The sequence below is a fragment of the Saimiri boliviensis genome, chromosome 10, assembly GCF_048565385.1.
Source record: "Saimiri boliviensis isolate mSaiBol1 chromosome 10, mSaiBol1.pri, whole genome shotgun sequence".
Classification (NCBI taxonomy): Eukaryota; Metazoa; Chordata; class Mammalia; order Primates; family Cebidae; genus Saimiri; species Saimiri boliviensis.
In genome coordinates this window covers 32,325,479-32,348,330 of record NC_133458.1, presented here as the reverse complement: position 1 = coordinate 32,348,330, position 22,852 = coordinate 32,325,479, and the positions used below count along the sequence as shown (strand labels likewise).

Sequence of the window (22,852 nt, the reverse complement as noted above, 5' to 3'; positions counted from 1 at the left end):
TTTCTGTTTGTGGGGGTGTCATGCTGTTTGAGAGACATGACATGATCAGATTTGCTTTTATACTTTATTTAATCATCTCTTAATTTGACCAATAAACAGCTGTCCTGTTAACAGTTTCTGCATATGGTAAGAGTATTGGGGTTGAATATAAAGTGGTTTTACATTGAGACTGTGGAAAGTACAAATAAGTATACACAAAAAAACAGTCACAAGTTTTGCATGTTTTTATATGTGACATAATGGAATGGAATGGCTTTTTAAAATGCACAATTTCTATTCAGAGATAGTATAATTTGCTACTCTTAACATGAAAAGAATCAAGGAAAAGCTCCTTCCTACTAAAACCAATTAAATATTTGAATCACCTTTAAGTATGTACATTACACTGTTGTTCCTAAGCAATATAATAAGTAAAATATTCTGTATTCACCAGTATTAGTTACATGCAAAGGGGAATAGTGTCCCCCTTTTTTCCCAGGAACTTATGAATAGTCAATGCACAAGAAGTTAGAAATATAAAAATTCTGAATATGTTCTGGGTATAGCATGCTGAATAATGCACTGAATAATAACATATAGAATGACAATAATAGTAACTTGCTGTTACAAGTGACTTTGGTAATGAAAAGAAATCAACTTGTAGAATATTATCATTTCAAGTCAATCTAGTAATACAGCAATATACCTACAGAGTTATAGACAAAATGATACATGTCATAACATTCCAGTTTTTAATTGATTGAGTGCATGTTATGTGCTAGGTGTTTCCAACATTTCCATATTATCTTTGTGAGCTAGTTGTTTTTAGGAGTACTCGCAGAGCTTGAAGCCCAGGCCTGCTGAAGCCTGATCATGAGTAATGGACCCTCGCCCCATCCCACCTCCATGTAAACACTGGAGAAGGTGCTAATTTTGTTTTGCAGTAGTTATTTGCACCTAGTGAGGAAGCAGGCATGTAGCCAGAATCTCCGGAACAGCCTAGCTGATACCATGAGGATATATTAAAAAATAAGAGCAACAACAACAACAAAAAACTTGAGAAAGACAAAGGAAGCTTCTCCTACCTAATGGTGTTCCTGCTCCGTTTAGGCAGTATCATCTGAACCTACATAACTTCACTGCAGTGCTGAGGTCATATGAGAAGTCACAACTGCCTCTGGAATCTCACTGTTAACTCCGGTTTTATGTGTTGTTCTTTGTTTTTTCTGCTTCTCCAAGTTTCCTAACCATTTGCCATTAAAACCTTATATCTTTCTGGTGATTGCATTCCCATCTCATTGTGACGATGTAGAAAGCATTACACTCATTTTATAAATAAAGAACTGAAGCCGTAAGCCTAACAGTCACTCCTTCAAGTTAACCAGCAATAATATTGAGGTTCTCGTAAACACAACAGTGCTCTTTGCAGATGTAACTGTTAGGAAAGGGCAAGAAGGCTAAGGACAGACTTACAGGAGGAAGAGAAATGAAAACCAATTCCATAAATTTGTAACAGTGACATTGCATGGAGAAAATTGAGGTTGTGTCTTTTGATGTTACACAAGAAAATCATATATGATAATATGAATATGTTTACTTATCATCAAATAAGAAGCTCTATGAATATAGGAAATCTGTCTATTTCATTCACCTATTTAAGGCCAGCATCAAGCAGAACCCTGTGTGTCATAGCCAATTAATCAATACTTAAATTTCTAAATTTTCAAATGCCTATTGATTTAAATTATTTCATTACTTCATTAAGGTGAAAAAAATGTAGTTTGGTTATTTGAGGATATAAGCTCTCTTTCTGTGAGGGTTTTTTGGATGAGACTGATATTTAAATCGGTGGACTTTGATCAAAGCAGATTACCACCTGTGGTGGGCCTTATCCAATCAGTTGAAGGTCTAAATAGAACAAAAGATTGACCTTTCCCAGCAAGAGGGGATTCTGCCAGCAAATTGCCTTTAGATTTCAACCACCATACCAGGTATTCTCTAGATCTCCTGCCTGTTGGCCACCCCCTACAGGTTTTGAACATGCCAGTCTCTGTAATTTAGTGAGTCAATTAGTCAAAGTAAATTTCTCTCTCTTTCTACACACACACACACACACACACACACACACATACACACAGCCTATTGGTTCTGTTTTTCTAGAACCCTGATATAATATAGTTAGTATTAGCATAACGTTTTAAGGATATGCATATTTCAGCGTAAACAATCTTAAACGATGTACAAACTATTAAGATGGGTTGGAAAGAACATGAAATAGAAAAGTCACAGGGCCAGGTCCAAGATTTCCCTATTTATTTATTCATTCAATTCTTTATTCATTATATACTTTCTGAGCATCTGTGATAACCCCAGACACTTCCAGGAGCTGAGGATTAAACTCTTAGGCTTGTTTAATACTAGTGGAATAGATGAACAACATGTAAGTCAACAAGTGTATTAGTCAAGTTTCTCTAGAGGGACAAAACTAATAGGATAGATACATATGTGAAGAAGAGTTTATCAAGGAATATTTGCTCACACAGTCACAAGGTGAAGTCCCATAATAGGCCATCTGCAAGCTGGGGAGCAAGGAAGCCAGTCCAAGTTGCAAAATCTCAAAAACAGGGAAGCTGACAGTGCAGCTTTCAGTCTTATGCCAAAGGCCCAAGAGCCCCTGGCAAACCGTGGTGTAAGTCCAAGAGTCCAGAACAGGCGTCCCCAAACGTTTTACACAGGGGGCCAGTTCACTGTCCCTCAGACCGTTGGAGGGCCGCCACATACTGTGCTCCTCTCACTGACCACCAATGAAAGAGGTGCCCCTTCCTGAAGTGCAGCAGGGGGCCGGATAAATGGCCTCGGGGGTTGCATGCAGCCCGCGGGCCGTAGTTTGGGGACGCCTGGTCCAGAAGCTAAAGAACTTGAAGTCTGATGTTCGAGGGCAGGAAGCATCCATCACAGTAGAAAGATGAAGGCTGGAAGACTCAGCAAGTCAAGCCCTTCCAACTTCTGCCTGCTTTATTCTAGCCATGCGTGCAGCTGATTACCTGGTGCCCATCCAGTCTGAGGGTGGGTCTGCCTCTCCCAGTCCACTGACTCGAATGTTAAGCTCTGTTGGCAACACCGTCACAGACACACCAAGGATTAATACTTTGCCTCTTTCAATGCAATCAAGTTGTACTCAATATTAACCATCACAAGTAAACAGACAAGTTACTCTCATAAAGTAAAAACTATTAAGAAAAAAAAAAAGCAGGCAGATATTATACCTTAAAGAATTCTTTAGGTAATCAAGGAATTTGATTCTTTAGGTAATTAAAGAATCAGAGCAAGCTTCTCCAAAGAGGTGACTTGTGAGTGGAAAGATGACTAGAAATAAGAAGGCAACCATGCCAAGATCTGGAGACAGAGCATCTCGGGCAGAGGAAACAGCAAGAACTAAGGCCGGGAGGCAGAAGAGTATTTTCCCAGAGTACTTGAGACAAATTCCTTGGCCTCTGTGAGCCATGGTTTCTCATCTGTAAATTAAAGGTAATGAGACATCCTTAAAGAGTTGTTAGAATGAGATAATGTTTACAAGGTCTGAAACACAACTATGGCATAGCACAGAAACTTAAGGGAGTGTAGTAGAAAGGGACAATTTAAACTGGGAGTTAGGGGAGCATGCAGAAATGACTTTCAAGGACATTTGAACTGAACTTTGAAGGATGAACTAGAGGAACCAGAGACCAGTTGGTGAAGGAGGAGAACATTCTAAGCAACATTAACAACACGCAAAGTACACCATGTACACACATACATATCCTTACTTCACTGTAGTTTTGTTGCTAGTGGGCAGGTACAGATTCTTGAATTCACCACACATAAGAAGTTAAGAGCAAGTCTAAAGCAAGAGTAAGTACAGTTTAGGGCAAAACAAAAGTACACTCTGAGAGGCAGAGCAAGTTACTCAGAGGGAGACGGCAGCTAGTGGCTCAAAAGAATTCCTTTCATGGAAGCTGTACATACATTTTCATAACATATGACCTGGTGAAGTCAAATACGCAAAGGAAGACCTGCCGTTGGAGCATGAGCTCAGCTGTAACATGTATCATGCCTTAATGCAAATCGTGTGTATCATTAGCATATAAAATCTCTACCTAAGGTTTTTAAAAAAATTATTATTAAAATGAGGAAAAGGTTACTAAAAACTAAACCCTGACCCTAGCTGCACATACAAGACACCAGGGAAGCCCTGGCCACCCCCCACTGCCTTTCTTCCCGGCCCCACACCACCCCACCCAGCCCATGGTAGGAATTTGCAGCTAATAGCTTCTTGGGATTTTGGTGCTGATTGGTTGGAGAATGGGGAAGTTCCATCAGGAATAAGAAACTTTTGTTCTCTTTCCAAGGCCACACTGGATAGCAGGAAATTGTAACCATCTGGTTGGTGGTTTGCTAGTATCCTGTAGGATTGCTTATCTCGCAAAAGAGGTGCTGATGCACACGAGGATGCCAGGGATGTAGAGCTGGTTGTGGAGGGGCCTGTGGGGCGCCACACAAGGGGGCAAGTCAATATGGCCCCTGATATGGTTTGGCTCTGTGCCCCAACCAAATCTCATCTCGAATTATAATCCCCACGTATAAGAGGAAGAGCTTGGTGGGAGGTGACTGAGTCATGGGGGCAGATTTCTCACTTGCTGTTCTGTAATGTGAGTGAGTTCTCATGAGATCTCATTGCCTAAAGGTGTGTGGCACTTCCCCCTACTCTCTTTCTCTCCTGCTCCTCCATGATAAGACCTACTTGCTTCTCCTTCGCCTTCAGCCATGACGGGTAAGTTTCCTAAGGCCTCCCAGCCAAGCTTCTCATACAACCTGCAGAACTGCGAGTCAATTAAACCTCTTTTCCTCATAAATTACCCAATCTCAGGTAGTTATTTATAGCTGTGTGAGGATGAACTAATACAGCCCCCAAATCTTACTTATCCTGCCTCAGTTTGACTGTTGTTTTTAAATTAAAATTACCCTATTTTTAAATTAGAACAAAACCACAAAATGTTATTAACGTACAAATCCAATCTTTTAAAAAAGGTCTACTTTATATTGCTCTCAATGCAGGAGGAAAAGAGAAAAAAAGGGAAAGTGAGAGAGAAAAATATAGACTATGAATAGCTGAAAGAAAAAGCCAAGACACACATGGAGAACAAAGATAAGGCAAGTAAGTGAATCGAGAGGCATCAAGGCAGGAAGAAGAGTGTGGACTTGGAGGGATGGCGGTGCTGGTGGAGGGGAGAGGCCGAAAAGGCAGAGGAGGAAGAAGCAGCAAAAGACACATTCCTGGACTTAGGAAATAAATCCGCCAGTCATCTGGAGCAGAGCAGATGCGGCAAAATGGCAGCATGCAAACCCTGAAAACATTCTGGAAAAAATTTGTTTAATAACATGTAAATATTAGTTTCTGAAGACATTATCTTTGACATTCTGACTGAAGGAATTCATGTTCTTCATTCAATATGGAAATAAAACAAAATGTATTTCCATGGGACAGAAGTATTTCTCACATAACAATCTTCTTCCTTTTAATTCAAGAAACCAGGAAGCAATTTTGCCATGAGAAAAATGGAAGAGAATTATTACTGGCCTACCATTCATAAACTGTTTTTCTTCCCCATTTCTTATCCTTTACTTTCTATTTCACCATACTGCCTTATCTGGCGATGTATGTATTTATCTATCTACCTACCTATCTGCTTTCATTTTTCTTACTTTTCTCTCAAAACATAATACCCTCCGACTTTCTGAAAACCTTCATAAACTCAAGAAAGGATCTAACTATGTTGCTCATGTTCTCCAAACATAGCATTGCCAAGAAGCTGCTTGAACTTGTAGGGTATTTATTTTCTCTGACTGGGCTGCCTTCTTGCACCTGATTTTTTTCTGCAAGATTAGTCTAGAATACTGTGGGGAAGAGCTCCCTCAACTGCCTTGCAGAAGGTAATGCTACTGGGTTCGATTGCCTGAGTAGGCTCCCTAACTGCTTCCTGAAGCCAAACTGTTTAATTTGATCACACGAAGTTTGCACTTAAATTTGGATAGATCTTTTCTATATTTATAGTCCTTGATTTGTAAGTCCACATTTTATACATAAACAAATGCATAATTAAAACATCCATTCTAGATTGCTTATATAAACAAAATGTATAATTTGCACATTGACTGCAGATTTTCTTTAAAAAAGCAACAATTACTTCATATGTGCTTTTGGAACTAATAGAAATCCGTTCAGCTGTGTTTTATGTGCACTTCCAAACTGAGATTGTTACAGAGGAAATTGTGGCAGTTAATCAACATGCAAATGACATGTTTATGTGTGACTTAAAATGAATTTAGAAAGAAGAATGCCAAATTTAACACTTTAGCCTTGCAATGAAAATTACCCAAACCACAGAAAAATCTGACTTACCTAAAGAAATACTGAAGTCAAGAGTTTTAATTCATGCTTGCCAGATTAATACTTTTCAGTTGTTGATAACAGATCAAATATGAAACAGAGAAACTCAAAATGCTAGAAGTAAAGAAGGTTCTCTTGTACTAGAAACCTTTTATGTCACCTTAATCTACAATATGTTATATAATTCATTCTAGTAAATAGTTTTTAGGCCTGTCTTTAATTATAAAGATTTAATTATTTAAATTATTAAATAAGTATATCTATGATATGGTTTGGCTTTGTGTCCCCACTCAAATCTCATTTTGAATTGCAGTCCTATAATCCTCATGTGCCATGAGAGGTACCCGTGGGAGGTAACTGAATCATGGGGGCTATTCCCCCCACGCTGTTCTCATGATAGTGAGGGAATTCTCATGAGATCTGATGGTTTTATAAGCATCTGACATTTCCCCTCCTGGCACTCATTGTCTTCCCTGCCATCCTTTGAAGAGATGCCTTCGGCCATGATTGTAGGTTTCCAGAGGCCTCCCCAGCCATGCAAAACTGTCAGTCAATTTCTTTTCTTAATAAATTACCCAGTCTTAGGTATTTCTTCATAGCAGTGTGAGAACAGACTAATACAATCTAAATGGCCATACTGACAGAATTATTTTTCTCTGTTTATAAATGTTTGAAGATGTACTATAGTTTCTGAATCTCAAAGATGAAAGTTATTTTCACACTTGTTAGGAACTTTACCAGGTTTTAAATAAAAGAAAGGAGTTGTTATGAAAAAGAATGAGATGAAAACAGAAACAAAAAAGTAATTAAAGCAATTCTTAGTAATGTCACTCACCTGTGCTTTATTTAACTCTCACACTTAATTGGAAAATCCCCAAATTAATATGAATTAACATTTAATGAGTGTTCACAAACGTTGGCTATTATTATGTACCAGGCACTGTGCTGATTGCATTACATTCCTTATTCCCTTTAAAACTCAAGACTTCAAGAAAATTTAAGCAAATTGAAGCCAAAGGAGTTAAAAAAAACTTGACCAAAGTCGCACTGCCAGGAAGTGGTGAAGCAGTATTTTCAACCAAGGTCTGGCTCCAGACCTCATGGTATTAACCACCACCCTGTACATTGCAGACTAAATGATTTATTAACAACTATGATTTATCTGACAATACTTTGGCATTTCTTGAGTACACTACTAGTGTACTCAAGAAAGTTATTCTAAGTTATTATGTGAATTTAGCGTGGAACTGAAGTTAGAGTTAAACAAGCCAGGATAGCACATACAATTCCAAAAAAAAATTAAAAAGCCCCAAATATTAGCTTTTGATGTGAGAGACAATAGAGAGTCAAAAGAGGAAAACGAGAAAGAAGGTAAGTGAATTTGGTCAGATCTGGGCAGAGATTAACTTAAATGACAAGGCTTCAGTATGGAGAATATGGTGGGTGTAAGAAAATACAGTATATATATAATATAGTTATGAACTGCAGAAGAAAAAACAGTAATTGAAAAGGGAAGGTGGAAAGAAAGAAAAGAGAAGAAAATAAGAGTAAAACGTATTTAGAATCTTCCACAGGATAAGCATTTTTATGTCACTGCATAAAATTTTCACATTAACTGCCAAATGCATAACAACAAAGAATACCTTTTCTCATTTTTAAAGATTAAAGTACTAAACAATATTTTGGAGAAGATTCACCTGATATAATTTGAAAAGCCAAGACTTGGACTCACATCCTTTGATTCCAATGCTGCCCTGTGGGTTTAAGCATAAAGAGGGAAGGAGCTATAGAGAGATACCTTAGATTATTTTGAATGAATATTATTTGGTTGCTATATCGAAAATACTTTGAATACTACTTATAATTATAGTTATTATACATATTTATTGAACGAAATCAGAAAAAAACATTTTCTAAAATTTCCTCCTGTTTGTTACACTCATTTTAAGAGGAAAATATTTATACTTTCTTTGTTGTGAATTGGAATGCATTTTTATAATTCTGAAAATGAATTTTTCTATTTCTGTTTATGCTACCACAGAAAGGGAGGATTATGCTTGAAATAGAGTCCATCAGGCATTGGTATAGATGCCTTTCTTCATTTTTTTGGATCCAAAGGAAGCGGAAAAGGGATAAATCGTGACTAACTAAGAGATCCAACAGATTGGAGGAAATGTGGAGGTGGTGCACATTGTTTCTTTGGAGATACTATTTTCTTTGTTTTGATTGACAGCCTAAAATTATATAAGCTAGGGCCATGTTTGTGTGTGTGTGTGTGTGTGTGTGTGTGCTTGTGTTTTTTTGTGTGTGTGTGTGTGTGTGTGTGTGTGTGTGTGTGTGTGTGTGTAACCTGGAAAACATTAAGTCAGCAGTATGCGCCATGGTCATTGTGTCTTGGGCACCAGATAAGGTCCCAGCTCCCCTCATGGTGATCACCAAGGGTTACATTGAGATCTCCACTTATTCCCAGATATGCTTGGTATAAGGTGGCAGGCTGGGTTTGCCCTTCCTTCAGTCCTCTTCTACTTGCTCTACATGGAGTAGAAATCTCCCAACGTTTGTGGAGAGTGACTGTCACAATTTCATATTTAACTGCATTGATGAAGAGTTTATTTTCCTTTAAAAATGTATTTATTTTTGTTAAACAACCACTTTGTCATTTTATGGCAATCTGCATAGATGGAGTTAGATATGTGCTAATGTTGTCATCTTAAATGTAAGTTAGTTTTGAGGGAACCATCATCACACATTTTCAATGAATTTAACATCATTCAAAACCAACACATATATGTGGGAAATCCTTTAAGTAATTTTTTGTTGCATATTTGCAAGCTTAGAGTATATCTCAAAATACTTTCAAGTACATAGCCTTGTATTCATGCAAGAATCAGATTTTAAGAGAGGAATTTTATTTCCTTTCAAATAAATGAATTTAATGTCTCTCTTAATTATGTGTCACAAATTGGAGTAAAATCTCACAGGGCCTGTCTCTATAGGAATCTAAACAATACCAGTTTGTAGAGTCTATGGGAAAGTAAGAAAAATATATATTTTTTCTTTTAGGTATTAATTCAAATAACATGTCATTCGAGGGATTCATTTTTAAGTCATTTAAGGAATTTTAAGGAAGAAGTCAAATCCTATACAAACTAATAAACTATAAGCAAATATTTATGAAAGTTCATTTCATTGCCCCTGGGAAGGTCACTCTTCCTCTCTTACTCAATTTGTTCTATACTACTAAGAAAGAAACACTGAAGTGCCCTGCGGATGAATAATCAGTATGTGCCCACGAAGACTGGAAATCATGTTTCTTGAAGACATATATCTAAAGCCACACAACTAATCCGACATCACAGACACACACTTGTTGACTGCGCTTCTTTCCCTTTCTCAAGGTTTCCATTTCTCATCTCTGCTTTGAACTCATTTTCTTCTTTACTTTTCTGTTCCTCATCTCCACATATTTCTTTGGTCTATTTAGTTTTTTCTTCAGGTAATCTCTCAGTTTTTCAAGCATCTTTATTGTGTATTCTGTTAGTCTCTCCTTCCTTTTATACAATCTGACATTTATTCTTTCTTTTTCTTTTTTGCTCATTATATTATCTGCCATTTCTATCTCCTGTTAAAGCAAACTAAATATGGCCTGAGAAGGATATGGAACTCAAATATGGAACTCAAATACTTCCATATTTGAGTTCTTGTGGATGAACTGCAACCTAACTTAATAGGTAGACAAGTCTGAAAATTTAAGAGTAGGCCCTATAATGATCACTGAGTCTTGGCCAATCCCAGCCGACATATTTCAACCCGTTATACACTGTCAAGCATTCAAACTGTGTTCCTTAGGCAAAGGCTAAGCTGTAACCAATCCAACTGTTTCTGTAGCTCACTTTGGTGTACCTCACTTTACTTTTCTTGTCTCTGTATCTGCTGTGATTCTGGGGGCTTTGCAATTTGCAAATTGCTCATAAACTCCTTTACATTTAATTTTAAACTCCTTTACATTTAATTTGGCTGGATTTTTTTTTATATTTGTATTCTATTGTCCCCATTCTCTCCTTTATGATTTCAACTACCCACTTTATCCCTCTTCTCTTTCCCTCAAAGATAAAGCACTCCTGTAATTCCACTTTACCTCCCATTATAAGTAGATTCCACTGTAGCTGTTTTCTTTGTTTTGGTTTTGCTTTGACAGTTCTCTTTCTTTCCTAAGGAATAGAAAACACTTAATTTAGAAACAACATTCAAATTTATCATTTGCTCTCATAATTGGAACTTTTAAAACTTTTAATAAAATGATATTTTATTTAACCATATAAATGCAATATATATATATACACACACATACATACACACATGCATATAGCTATATATGCATATATACATATATATGTATGTGTATATATATGCATTTATATTGTTAAATGCATATTTAACCATACACACACACACATACATATATATACACACATATATATATTCCAGAGCAGAGGTCTCAGTCTTATTGCTGATGAGAAGCATTTTCTTCTCCATTATAAAATACACTCTTTCTTTGAGATACACATCATGCTTCCTTGACACAAGCCAGCCTTCTCTTTATTGCCATTGTCTTAGTTTCTGATCATACCTCCATGTTTGTCAAAGAATAAATTTCTGCTTCATCCTGTGTGAATTCAGGAGCTGTGGTACAAACACCTTCTGCTCCCATTACTTTCAGTAGCTTTTACCATCACTCTCAGGAAGCCATTGTATCTTTTCTCTTTCAGAAGTGGACTTCTGCCTGCTTCACTTTAAAGTCTTTTAAGTTAGACCCTGAATGGTCTTCCAACTGAAACAATAGTAGCAGGTATACCATCAGAAAATATTTTTACATGCCTAGCTGATCTGGCTCAAAATTGAGGAGTAGAGAGGCCAACTTTGAAGTGAAAGCAGAAACACTGGGCAGTAAATGACAAAACTAGCTTTGCTCTCAGTGGTTTCTTACAATCGCATGGCAGGACTAGGGTGGAAGGAGGAAGGAGATAAAGCCTAAAGCCTTAATATAGCTTGGGCCCCAGAGCACTAAACCATCAGAGCAAAGGTGAATGAGAAGTAAATCCTCTCCTTTAGAAGAGGATCACAAAGAAATATATCTGTCCAGAACTTGGTGCCTCCTTAGAGGATTTATAGCTTTTATCAAGCTTTCTCTTGAGTCTTTAGTTCAAATTATCACCATTTTTCTTGTCTGCAGAAAGTTTGAGGGGAAAGTTTAAGTTAGGTTAGTCCTGGCTTTAGTTTTCTAAAAAACAGAACTTCAAGATATTGAAAAGATAAACCTTACAATGAAGAAACCCAGAGAAAGGATTATACAGCAAATTTGTATAGCTGAAAAGAGAAAGATTGAATCAGCAGGGGAAGGAAATTATCCAGAATGTGAAAGCACAAGGAAGAAAAATAAATGACAGAGTGAAAAAAAAATACGCAGCTATTCAACGTTCCAGAAAGAATACTGGAAACATTGGAAGAGACAGTTGGCTAAAGCTTTTCCAGAACTGTTAAGGGACATCAGTACTTAAATTCAGAAAGCTCAATGAATCTCAAGCTGAAAACAATTAACTCCTAAAATCATTATAATGAAACTACAAGGGCCCCTAAGGGCAAAGAAATTATAAGCTATAATTTTTTTCTCAATGATGGCAGTCAGAAGACCTTGAATTTCCCATTTTACAGCATTTATTTTTGGAATGAGAGGCTCCCATGCTTGCTGTTTTTGTAAATCCTGTTTTGCCTCTCCATCCCACTTTCATTTTCCCCATACTACCCATTAATAGAAAAACTAACTCCTGCAAACCTGTAATTTCATTCTGGCTCTGGTGAAGTCCTGAGAATCCAGAATCTCAAATATAGCAGTCTATCTAAAACAGGGTGGAGACTCAACATCTCCTTCCCAATTCTTTAACTTTACTTCTCAATGTTTGGTGCTTGTCTATGTCCATTGCATATTTAGCTGACTTCTCAGCACATGACCCAATTTTGTCTCTTTTGGACCCAAAGGTCATTATTTCTAAGAAGCAAAAACAGTACACAAAACTGTCTAGATAGAATGGCCTTTACCTCCACCCAGTGCATGTACGTGCGCGCACACACACACACACACACACACACACACACACACACAGGCACACATACTTGCCCACATTTCCAAAGGGCTGTTAATGTTAGGATAGGAGAAACCACTAGTAGAACATCAGAAGAATTAGAATTTAAAGGGAATAATATAGTGGTGAATCAGCAGAGGTTAACTCAGTTAAAGAGATGTCAAAGATTTAACTTGGGTAAGAGCAACTGTTCTACTAATGAGCTTCCATCTGGGAGATGTCAGAAGAAGGTCACTGAAGGAAATTTTTCTCTATTTCTTCTGAGTAATAGAGACAAGTTCATTTAGTAAGAAGTCATTTAGTCTATACAAACTTTTATTCCTTCTTAATTCTCTCATGAACTGACTTCCTGGTAATTCTCGTTCACCGAAAGCTTCAGGATCTCACTCACAGTTTTCATCTCTGCCTCAATTTTCATTTTATGATACAAAAAAAAAAAATGTGAAAATCTCATGCAGCACTACACCTACTATTTCCTTGGCTTTGTCTCCAGTAATCTTCACCTCTACTCCACTTTAGTTACAGACTCAATGCCATATCCTGGGCTTTATCATCACCTGTTATTTCTCCACCTGTGAAATCTTAACCTGAAAGTTCCACTATTTGAGTATAAATTCTCACTCTTCCAGCTCTTGCATTGCTACTTCCTTTAAACATTAATTTTTACTTCATAGTAATCTCAGTTCTTTTGAATCCACTTCTATGAAATTCTCTTGATACTCATATCCTTTATAACTCAGTTTAGATCTCAATGATCTTTCTCTTATATTCCAGGTCTTGAAATTATACCTCTTAAATGTTCCAGGAATCTCCACTCTTCTGTTTCCATTATCACCATCCCAGTTTAGGTTGCCATTACCTTTTACATAGATTATTCAGCAATATCCTCACTTGCCGTCCTGACCCCAGTGCTTCCAAACTCCCTTTCCAACCCATTCTCTGCACTGCAATGAGAATTATCTTTCTATAATATAAATATAGCCATGCCATTCCCTCTTTGAAAGCACTTTATGACTTCAAGTTGCTTCTAGAATAAACCACGTATTCCTAAATATCACTTACACATTTTCCATGATCTAGCACCTGCTTGCCTCACAAGCCTCTCTCTTACCTTCTCATTCAATCTCACTCCATGTTTCAATAGACTGAGATATATTGGGTTTACTGAATTTTCCATGCCCTTTCCCACCTCTAGGCTTTTGAACACGTTTGTTCCTCTTCCTGAAGCAGGATTCTGTACTTCATCCTCTTCCCACATTACCCTCCAAATCCTAATCATTCCTTAAATCTTGCCTTAAGAGACTACATCTCTCAGGAAGCTTTCCTTAACTTCCATTCAAAGTTACACAGCCCTCTTTATGTGCCTGTGCTTCCCCATTACAGTACCTAATGTAGTATCTCCCAAGTGTCCCTTAAATTGTGTGCATCTCTCATTAGACTGAGATATGTGAAGTTAGGGATAGTATCCTCACAGGATAGCACAGAGCCTGAACCACATTAGTTGCTCAATAAATATTGGATGAATGAAAAAAAAAATCTAACTCAGAGAGTTAGATGTGGAGAAATTTAGTAGAAATAACCTTAAATCGGGATACTCATTATGAAATTAGAGGATTTTGATCAGATTATATACCTTAAGAATATGGAACCTTATCCACCAGCCTAGAAGGTTGCTGGAAAACAATTAACGTTTCTAAAATGATTATAAAATTTTCTACATATTACATTAAATGGGTATTTATAATCTATAAATTCTACACTTTTTATCTACATTGAGATTTGCCAATGTAATCTCCATCCTAGGCACTATACATTATTGTCCTGATTTTAAATCTGCATTTTTTTCTGAAAGTTTCCTTATTTGCCTCAACACAATGGAAGGCGACTTCCAGAAGAACAAGAAACAGTTTTACATCAAATCTCTCACGAGTTGGCCAGTGATGTATTGCAGGTCTCACTGGTCTCTCTACATTTCTAACAGATTCTCCATCTTCCTCAAAGCATTAGATTTATAGAAATACTGTATATGCCACGGACTTGTCTCTTTAAAACCTCAGTGCCAAATGTGGTTAGACCATAAACGTGTGAGTTGACAGAGGACATTGATATTCCCCATGCAAGTCTCTTGTCCTATAAAAATGGAAGTGTCAGATTATGATAATTCTTTCTCCATCAGATGCCTATAAAAGACAAATTGAGGGAAGATAAAAGTTAGCAAGATGTATGTAAGAATAAAAAAGAAAATAGCAAGCTGTTAAACTTTCCAAGGCTTTCATAACTGCTGTTATTTTGACAACATAGTTCTTACAGACCATGAGGCCATATCCAGCTTCCCTCAGCTGTTAAGTCTGAGGTTCCCACTGCTCTCGCAATTGAGTGATGTGTCTATATGAAGGAGAGAACAGCCTTGTAAGAGGCTTTGTGTTTTTCACAACCACAGGAAAGTTAGCAAGATTTATCTACGTTAACAGTTTCAAACATGGATGATCATCACAATTGTTGGGGGAGGTTGTTACAAAATATAAATTTCTGCATCCCCATTCCCCCAATATTCTGGGATCCACTAAGTCTGTTTTTTGTTCATTTGGTTTTTTTCCCCTTGTTTTGTTAAAGTTAAAATTTACATACAGTGAAATGCACAGAAACATTTTCTTTTCTTCGCCCCTTTAAGTTAATTACTTATTATTAGCAATACATTTTAAGTATTTATCTATTTATTTATTTACTGAGACAGTGACCTCACTCTGTTGCCCAGGCTGGAGTACAGTGGCACAATTATAGCTCACTACAGCATGGATCTCCCAGGCTCAAGCAATTCGCCCACCTCAACCTCCAGAGTGGCTGGGACTACAGGCAGGTGCTACCACGCCTGACTAATTTTTATATTTCTCATAGAGATGGGGTTTTAGTATATTGCCCAGGCTGGTCTTGAACTCCTAGGTTCAAGTAATCCTCCAGTCTCAGCTTCCCAAGGTACTGGGGTTACGGATGAGAGCCACTGGGCCCGACCTATTTATTTACTTATTCTTGGCTTTTAGCTACACCTCTATGGGTTGTCTTTCATAATTTACATATAATTATCATATGCATCTTGGGAAGTCATCACAGTACTTAGAGCTAATATTTTGTCCAGCTGACCTAAAATGTTAGAGCTTAACCCCATGAACCTATCTATTCTCATTTTCTGTGCTATTATTGTTATAAATGTCAAATCTACATACACTATAGAACTCAGGACACAATCTTATCTGATTTTTTTTTAGATTAGTTGCATAGCATGTTGAATATAGCTAATAACTGAGTGCTGTACATTTCAATATTGCTAAAAGAGTAAAGTTCTAATGTTCTCTTCACCAAAATATTAAATATTTGAGGTGATAATTGGCCTAAGTATTACACATTGTATCAAAAGATCGTAACATCACTGTGAACCCCATAAATAGATACAACTATACTTTGTCAATACACAATTTAAAAACAAAAGACTGCAGTTGTCTGTTAAAGAATTAAAGGAGAATAAAAGGACACTATTTTAAATGCATCTACATATTTATCTTTTCTTCTGCTCTTCAGTCTTTCCAGAAGATCTGAGTTTTTAGCCATCATTTTTCTTCAACCTGAAGAAAATTCTTCAGCATTTCTTATAGTAGAAGTTCTGCTCATGGCAAATTATCAGCTTTTATTTATTTGAAAAGTCTTTGTCTTTCTTTTTGAAAGTAATTATTTTTGGAAATAAAATTCTGAGTTGAGGTTATGTTTTTTTCAACACTTTAAAGACTTTGGTCTATTGTCTTCTGGCCTCCACTGTTTTTGGTGTGAAGTCAATCATCTTTGAATCACTGTTTTCCTGTGTCTAATATTCCATCACCTTACTCCATACACACAAAAGTGTTTTGTTTTGTTTTGGGTTATCAGTAATTTTATTATGATATGTAGAGTTATGGTTTCATGTGCATTACTCCTACTAGAAATTCTTTGAGGTTTTAAAACCTGAAGTTTGTTTTCAGGTTTAAAAATTCTCCACCATATTTGGGGAAATTTGGCTATCATATTTTTCATATTTATTCTTTTCCACTTTATTCCTGTTAGATGGAATTACAAGTATAAGCACATTTTTTTTTTTTAGACAGCTTGATATTATCTCACATCTCTCTAAAGGTCTGTTTCTCATCTTTAATGTATTATTCCCCTCTTTGTTCTTCAAATTAAATAATTTATATTAATCAAACTTCAAGTTCAACTTACTATTTCTTCTGCCATTTCTAATCAACTGTTAAGCCGTGATATTTTTCTTTTGGATATTTTAATTTCTAGCTTTAGCATTTGTATTATGTTCTGTTTTATAGTTTGCATTTCTATGGTCACTCATGACAATTTTTTTCTTTCAGTCCTTTAACACATTTATAATTGTGGTTTTAAGGTTGTTATCTGCTGACTCCAGCACCTAGTTTATCTCTGGGTCTGCTGGTCTGTCTCTATTGATTAATTCTCCTTTTATCCAGTGTCATAGTTTTACTTTGCATATTTTGTGATGTTTTTAAGGTGAGACATTGTGGATGATACCTGGGGGAAATGTTGGATTCTATTATTGTTCTCTGAGTAGCAGTTTTTTTTTTTTTTTTTTTATAGCAGGCAATTAAATTACCTGCTGCTCACCATAAATTTTTGAAGGCTTGCTTTTACATATCATTAAAGCAGGCCTGTTTGCATATCTTAGGTTAGATATCATAGAGCAAATTCTGTGATATAGTCTTTAATCTGAAAGCATGATGTTTCAATGGAAAACCAAAGGTATTATTTATCAAGCCCTTCTAACTTGTCAGGAGTCACACTCCAAATGTTTGTCTTCCCTGTAGTGGACAGCAGCTAGAATCCCTAAGAAGCCTTCTAAATTTTCAAGCTATTGGTTTCCACTGAGTTTCTTGGATTCTCACTTATACTTACATAGTCAACAAGGGATTGAGGAAAGTTTATATTTATATTGTGGTGCTCCCTCCTCTGTAACCCTTTCCTTACTGAAGGGAAACTCTCAGCAACTTAGGTTGTCCCTTGGCAACTCAAATAAAAAACATTGTAGCTTTCTGCTTGAGTTCTTGCTGCCTTGTACTGCACACACTAGAATGGAAAAGCAAGATCAATACAGTTCTCTTATGTCAAGGGTCAATTTCTGATTTTGGTTATTCTCCAGTCCTTAATTTTTTTTCTTTCAGATTTTATCATTGTTACCTAGGAAATTGGGGGAAGGATATTAATGGAATATAACCTGTTCCACCACTATCAGAAACAGAACGCCTGTTTGTTTGGCTGATTCATTTTCAAATAAAGCTCCTCTTTTTTTCTGTTCCTTATTTTTGAGCACTTCCTATGCTCTGGATACCCTTCCAGACTGTGACATGCAACAGTGAACAAAACAGATATATTCCTCATTCCTAAGGAGGTGAAGTTCTAGGGTAATAGGGAGACAGAAACATACATACATACAAAAGATAATAGGTTAATAAGTACTAGGAAATAAATAAAACAGAAGAAGGGGGTAAAGAGTGACAGGAATAGTATTTAGACAAGGTCAACGGAGAAAAACCTCACTAAAGACATTGCTATGTAACCAGCCTGGGCAATATAGTGAGACCCTGTCTTAAAAAAAATTATAAAAATTAGCCAGGCATGGTGGCTCATGTCTGTAGTCCCAGCTACTCATGAAGCTGACATGGGAGGATTGCTTGAGCCCAGAAGTGCCAGGCTGTAGTGAGCTATGATCTTGCCACTGCCCTCCAGTCTGGGTGACAGAGAAAGACTTCATCTCTAAATATTGAATAAAATAAAATCCATTTACTATATAAGCAGAGACCTCAGTGGAGTAAAGAAGCTGTCATGCAGATATTTGAGGAAAGTGTTCTAGGCTGGAGTAATAATAGCAAATTTTAAAACCTTGACAAAAGTGTTTGGCAGACATGTCCTCAAAATAAGAGGGCCAGTGTACCTGGAGGAGAATAAAATATGTTAGATTAAAGAGGCTGCCCCAGCTGGATCATGTATAGTTTTGTAAAGAGTTTTGATTTTAATGAGTGTCATAAGAAGGCAGTTTTGAGCAGGCAAATGATAGAATCTGGTTTACATTGTGAAAGGTGTGCCCTGGCTTCTATGTGTAGAATAGATGGCGGGGAGCATAATGATCTTCCCCTGGTGAGTCTAATGATTAATAGGTTTGGGAATATGTTTCTGCATGATGCAGAAACTGGAAGCTGCTGCCTTGCTAGCCTGATATTTCAAGCGTGGTCCAAACTAGCATCATCAGCATTCTAAAATCTTGTTAGAATTGCAGACTCCCAGGCCCACCCATAGAACAACTGAATCAAAATTCACATTACTTCCTCCTAGAATTTCTATTTCCACCTAATAAAATCTTACCTATTCAACAATGACAATATCCATCAGGAAATATCCCCAACTACAAGTGAGTTAGCTTTGCACATTAACAGAATGCTATCCTTCACTCCCAGTTCATTGTATCCTAACTTCGCCTATTTTTTTTTTTTTTTTTTTTTTTTTTTGTCAGAGGAGTCAAAAGAGGTAAGGATTTAAGGAAGTCAGATTGAACTGTGTCAAATGTTCAATTTTTCCTTGGATTTGCAATTACCTTTCTGAAAATAGTCACAGAGGTTTTGGATGTATGTGTGAGGAGGAAGACAGATCTGTCTAACCCTTGTTTGATATTGTGTGATATCTATCCCTCTTCTAAGCCTCCTTCCCCTACCACCTAAACTACCTCTTCCCATGTGTAAATCAAAAACAATTGCTTATAGTCCTTACTTTGCAACAAGTTGTTCTGACATTGATCATTCACAGCCTTGGAGAAAGCTTTCAATCTAGAGATACAGTTTCTGATTTAAAAATTTAGGGTAAAATGAAAACATGAAAATCACAGAAATTACAAATGTAAGGCATTTATTTCAAGAAAGACTCTTCTTCCTAGATCCTCAGTCTCACTGTTATAAGTAGCAATTTTTTTCAATAAGGATGAAAAGGCATTACCTTAATTTTCTGGGTTTCTTGATAAAAATTAATGATCCATAGTTATCAAATAACTATAAAATTTGAAGGTAAAAGTTAGCAATCTTAGTTGCTAATAATAGTTGAATATAAAAGCAATATTTAGATAATAGAGTTTTTAGAGATTTGTCAGCAACTATCAACATATTTATAGACATAGTTGTCTCTTCCTCTTCCTTCAAATGTTTGTGCATTACTGAAAAAATAAATCCACATCTTTACAATGAAATTTAAAATACAGATACTTTTTTAAATCACAGGATATTATTTAGATCAAAATATTTAAAAACTATTCTGTAATTTAATATTATAATTTACAAGTATCTGACTCTAAGAGTACTTAAACTATAAGAAGTATAAATTGTAGCAAGCTGACTACCTGAAATATAGTAATGCTGAACATAAAATTACCTTGTTACTATGTAATTGCATTTTCAAAGAGACTATATGAAACTTCTCAGTTGAAATCACTTCCTAACGATTGAAGTCCTCACTTCCCATGAAGCACCTTGCTTGTAATTGATGTCTATACCGATTTCTTTCCTGAAGACCAGGCTTCAGCAAGGCTATATTATGCCATTGTTGTTAATATAGCTATTGTACATGTCTTAAAGATGTCAATTTCTTTGAGATTTATATAATCATTCTTGTATAGCACTATAATAATGGCAGTTCACTGACTTTTACCTTTGATTCACATCCAGCTTTCAAGTTCCCAACCCTTAGGATCATTCATTCTCTGTATTTTCACTTCAGCTCAATACCTCCAAGTATCACACATAAGTAAACTATGAAGAAAAAATAAAAAGACTTAAAAGCACAAAAATAAATAAATGCCTTAATTAGGGATATTTTTTTACTACCATATAGTCCAAAAGTATTCCCTGTGGCTGTCACTGAAGAGCATGGTAAAGTGGCAATGTATGTTTTTGCCAAAAATAAGCCATGGAAAATAAAATTATCTTCTATGTGTCTTGGTTTCTTCAACAGGATGCAATATTGGGTCAAGAAGACAATTGTGTTTGATTTCAGCGCCATGGGAAGCTCTGCTATTATCGCTGCATGCCTCCCTCTTGCAATCTTACAGCGTGAAAACAGTGAGAGTAAGGGACTGACAAGTGAAACAGAACAGACAGTTCAGTGCGATGCATCCTCACTTCTGTAAACAACCTGAATTGTATGCCTGGGTGCCTATTCCGGTAATGTTTGCCCTTGTCCTTCTCAGTTTTGTTCTGTATGCAAGGGGCTGTCCCTGTAGTCTATATTTTCCAGGCCCCAATTGCCATCAGCAGAGGAGAGGCAGGGGGAAGGGAGAAGTCAAAGTATTCCACTTTCTGCCTTTGGTAGTAGCTACCATCACATTAGGGCCTACCTCCTGCCATAAAACCCATGAGGCACCAGCTTTCGTGGTAGCCCAAGGCCATGGGTTGCCTCCTTTATTCCTTCTGCCTACGTCTGGAGGAAGCTTTTCGGGGGGGGGCAATGTTTAGATCGCCTCACTGCCATCTAGATAGCATCTCAGTTTCTTCCATCACCCACCTAACCCATTCCTACATTAAATTCCTTGTTGTAAATGCTGAGAGTGCTTTTTTCTTTTTGTGCAGATCCTAAACAATTGCACTCTGTTCATGGAGGGTCAATAACACTTTCTATTTTTTAAGGTCAATGTTGTTTTTATCACACTGAATTGCATAACTATATATATATATATATATATATATATACACACACACACATACATATAAAGTTTTATATATATACACATACATATATAACCATATGTTATATATATGTATACATATATACATCATACGTATAGATGTATATGAAAAGAAAACTAAGAGAATTACAGAAATTGTATATCACAGATGGGATAGACCCAGAGCAAAAACGAAAAGATGAATCTACAGATTCAAGCAGTTCAAACATAAGTTTTAGATTGATGGCCAAATGAACTAACCTATTCACCAAAAGAGATTAAAATGACAACAAGGTAGGACAATTTTCTTAAGATAGTTGTATGATTTTGAAGTTTGAATGTAATTCTTGCATGTTAAACAGATGGTTGGTTTACAGGTAATTAAATACAAAGAATCTCCAGAGGCAAACCACAGCTTTTTCAGTGAGTCAGTGATGGAATAACTGAACCTGAAGTAATTGCACAGATACCAGATTGAAGAAGACTGGAAAAATTATTATATAATATGGTCATTCTCTTCCCTTCCTAAAAGGTTATATTTTACTTACCTAAATGGATTATGAGATATGTATCGTTAACATTGTACTTTTCTTATAGAATCAATCACGTAATGACTTTTACATAGATGATGCTAAAATTTATGTTTATTACTACATGATTCAATAAATGAACTGACATGGCCTGACAGATAAGTGTTTTAGAAGAGTTTGCCTAAGGCTGTTAATAGAAGCATTGCAGGCAGTCTAGGAAATTGCAGTAAAAATATGCAAGTGCTTATAATAACTTCTAAGTTAACCAATATTTCAAGGTTGACGTTTATAAAAGGGAGAAAAACCCACAAAGTTTCATAGACCCACTCAAGCTTACTCATAAGAAATAAAGAAGGAAACCCCATTCTTCTTTATCTACATGTTTAATGAATAGGGGTTCTTAATTGAAATATTAACTGTAAGAAGCACTAGTTTTTATTTAAATTTTTAAAACTGAAGAAAAAATATTCCATTATAGATTGTCTAGCACATTTAAAATATTCCAATTTTACTCTTTCTCTCATTTTTTTTTTTGTTATCCTATAGGACTTAAATGTTTAAGTAGTTACATTAATAACTGTTTTAAGTAGAGAGCAAAATTCACTACATAGAAAAGAATCACATAGCCTTATTCTATGGGCTTCTCTTAGGTCTTCAAAAGCATTTCATGAAAATGTGGCAGAAATGTGTCTAAAAGGGGGCAAAGAACTCACATCTTTCCGGTGCACGATAGCCTCACGGCAGCATCATAAGCCACTGGCCTGTTCCATTTCTTAGGGAGCTGGTGTGACATGGGCATTTTTAAGATCTTCATCCTAAACTCCCATGCGGAACACATAAAAAGGGTAAGAAGCCCAACTATAACTTCCTATATGTAGACCTGCGATATCTTAACTGTGTGCATCTATTTGGACTCTACCACACACCCCACATCTCCATTTTACCTTTGCCACAAGTCCTCCAAATTCTCCTTAGTATTATTTAAATGTCTATGGACAAAAGAAAGCCAGAACATCTTATACGGCAT

The 22,852-nt window shown here is 36.4% G+C and overlaps 1 protein-coding gene and 1 pseudogene across 13 annotated transcripts in view; one reads left to right on the top strand and one right to left on the bottom strand.

The window, feature by feature from the left end:
- Window positions 1-22,852, bottom strand: part of POT1 (protection of telomeres 1) — a 157,375-nt gene continuing 134,523 nt past the window's right edge. For 7 of the 13 annotated variants that reach the window (XM_010343432.3, XM_074379121.1, XM_074379124.1 and 4 more), the window contains 3 exons: window positions 22,539-22,640; window positions 10,545-10,617; window positions 1-8,160 (listed from right to left, as the gene is read on the bottom strand). The gene's annotated coding sequence lies outside the window, so the exon portion shown is untranslated. Of the gene's footprint in view, window positions 8,161-10,544; window positions 10,618-11,036; window positions 20,385-22,538; window positions 22,646-22,852 lie in introns of all 13 variants that reach the window. The other 6 variants (XM_074379119.1, XM_074379120.1, XM_074379123.1 and 3 more) reach the window with 6 other exon arrangements.
- LOC101035830 (60 kDa heat shock protein, mitochondrial-like) overlaps window positions 18,701-22,852 on the top strand; it is a 10,227-nt pseudogene continuing 6,075 nt past the window's right edge.